Raw genomic sequence first — 2,813 nt, forward strand, 5'->3', positions numbered from 1 at the left:
GGGGGGGAGGAGGGGGCACGAATATATTTATGTGTCTTGAAATACTCTCATTTCTTGTGTACTGATGAACGAGTAGCCTCTCTGTGTGGCAAACATCACGCAGAAGTATGGTGCAGCATAAGTGGCTGAGAAAGTATGATGATATGGAAGTTTGAGTGTACATGAAAACAACATGAGGAAAAAATGGAGAAAGTGTGTGTGGGTGTGTGTGTGTGTGTGTGTGTGTGTGTTTTTTGTTTTTGTGTGAGTATGTGTATGTGTTTTTGTGTATGTTTGTGTGTGTGTGTATGTGTATTTTTGTGTGTGTGTTTGTGTGCGTGTGTGTGTTTGTGCGTGTGTGTGTGTGCGTGTGCAAATCATAGTTTAGTTTAAGCTGAGGAAGTTGAGTTTTATTAAGGAAATCTTCAGACTCTCATGAGGGCCGTCCGCACTTAGCAACAGTGTTGAGGTGTTTTTACATCCCCATCAACACAATTTAGATCATTTAGGAGGCGGGCTTCCAACCTGCCTGTCGGGGCCAACCTGGGATGAGAGGGATGAACATCCCAGCGGACATACCGAGATACTTGATAAAAATTTCTTCCCACTTGGGAATGGAACTCAGGTCTACTGCGTGCAACAGCGAAGCACCTTACCACTACACCACAGTCACCGGTAACATGGCGTGTAAAAAAGTAGTAGGCCTACGTCTGGTTTTTGTTTTGTTTTGGTAAGTGTTTTACGGAGCTAGCAACTGCATAAAGTCATACAGGCGCACAGACACATTAAACATTTTCAGTAAATAGGAATTTTTAAATTTTGCTCGGGTGGCGGCTGAAGCCTACTCTTATCAATTTTAGACCACCAAGGGATCTGTTAAGTGCGCAGCTTGCACACGGGACCTCCGAGATTTTTCGCCCTTGTCCAAGAAGGCTAGAGGTGTAGATCTTTCCTACCAGAAGATCAGGGGTGTGGCTGAAAGACAGCAGTAAGAAAGAGCCACGGAGTAGCAATAGAAAGGCTGCAGAAAGAGTCAGAAGCCCAGAGGAGCGGGCAAAGGAGGTGAGGGGGTGGGGGCAGAAAGAAGAGACGAAAGCAGACGACAGGACATTGTTAGAAAGCAGGTGAAAGGAGACAATTTCAGAAATGAAAATTTTCCCGTCGTTACCCAGATTTGCACCCAGGACCTCCGAACGAGAGACGAACACCTAAACCTTTAGGCCCCAAGAGCCCCCACTTTTCTATTTATCGAACCACAATTAAATGATTCTGTAGAAAACTCTGCACTGGAAACTGGAATTGGAATGTACGATGACCAAATTGCACTGTATGAATGTGTGAGAATGATTATTAACGTTGACTCTAATGACAGATGTGAAATCCAATATATTCAGGAACTTTTTTCATGTTTTTTCACAATAAAATTTGAGTAAAAGTGCTTCTTGTTTTGTGTTTTATATTGTTTTATTTTTGCTTTTTTTTTGTATGTTTTGTTTCTAAAATTTTGTGCGTGTCATTCTCAAGGTACCAACTTTTTGACATCCTTTTCCATTGATCATGTTATAGGGTTAACTATGGGGTACTGGTACCTAGATAAACAACAAATAAAATTATATGAGACATAGATATTCTCAAGACTACTACCACACACTAGCGAATTTAGAGCACACCACGAGAGATAAGATCAGTTACAGATGAAAAGGCATTCCCAGGAAAAGATGGGTAGAACGGAGGGGTGTCAGAGAAATATTGGACTAGACAAAAACAGACTAACTATTACCCCCAGGGCGGTGCAACTGACTGAAGTGTCTTAAGGCCATTCCCAAAGTTCTTTTGCACAGTAAATTTGTAATTGTAAATGGGCTGATACATCAATGTCATGCTCATAATTGTGCCTGAACTGCAACAGGGAATTGATGCTTTTTCTTTCCTAATCCTTACTATCGTCATTTTCCTCTACTTCTTTTGTATGTTTGTCACTCTTGTGACCCGTTATTTCCAGGGTGCCTTGATAGTCGAAGCAGACTTTGTGCTGGTGAAGCTAGAGAGGTGAGCAGAGTAAGTCTGATTCCCTGTAAGGACTTCTCTGTTGACATCCACGCCTTGGCGCTCATATGACCTTATGCAGTTGTGAGCGCCGTGAAACCTCTACTAAAACTAAACAGACTAACCATAAAATACGCAATAGAAAAACAAGAGATCGTAAGGTAACTTTGCTGTAAGAGATATCTAAAATAAGCTGTATTGTGAGGTTCTAATTACTTACAAAACTTAGAAAAGAGTACAAGTGGGCTAAACAAAAAGATGAGGAGGTTTATTTTCCCAAAATAAAAGTACATTTGTCTGTACAGTAATCACAGAATTTGGCTAATGGCATAATGTCCACAATGTTTCTGGATACTGTTCATGATATTATGAAATATTATGAAATATGTTGGCAATGATATTAAACAAGATCAAAGCTATTGAAAAGTATAATGACAAGATCAAAGCTATTGAAAAGTATAATAATACAAATGTAGTTAAGTATGAACACCATTTAATTTGCTAGTCCAGCGATGACGTCACATTGAGGAGTGAGCATCACTAGCATTAGCCGACTAGTGGGTCTCGGTAAATGACGCCGTTCTCATCCACGAAGAGCCTCACCCGGTCCATGCGAAGGTCTCTCGTCTCAGGCATGCCTTTCTCCATCCGTATGATCTGTCACAAAAATACAGCGTGAGATGAGATGAGATGAGTCTGTATTTTCCAGATTCTGGTGCATTGGTTCTGTGTTTCACCACGTTCACACATACACACACACACACACACACACACACACACACACACAC

At 41.1% G+C, this 2,813-nt stretch overlaps 1 protein-coding gene across 1 annotated transcript in view; it reads left to right on the top strand.

Annotated features, from left to right (window-relative positions):
• The window catches only part of LOC101845785, a gene marked incomplete in the record, with an annotated part of 93,196 nt that extends 93,012 nt beyond the window's left edge, over positions 1-184 (top strand). Inside the window, 1 exon segment of the mRNA XM_013084980.2 lies at positions 1-184.
• Positions 185-2,813: the final 2,629 nt, after the last annotated feature.

The sequence above is a fragment of the Aplysia californica genome, unplaced genomic scaffold, assembly GCF_000002075.1.
Source record: "Aplysia californica isolate F4 #8 unplaced genomic scaffold, AplCal3.0 scaffold00333, whole genome shotgun sequence".
Taxonomy (NCBI): domain Eukaryota; kingdom Metazoa; phylum Mollusca; class Gastropoda; order Aplysiida; family Aplysiidae; genus Aplysia; species Aplysia californica.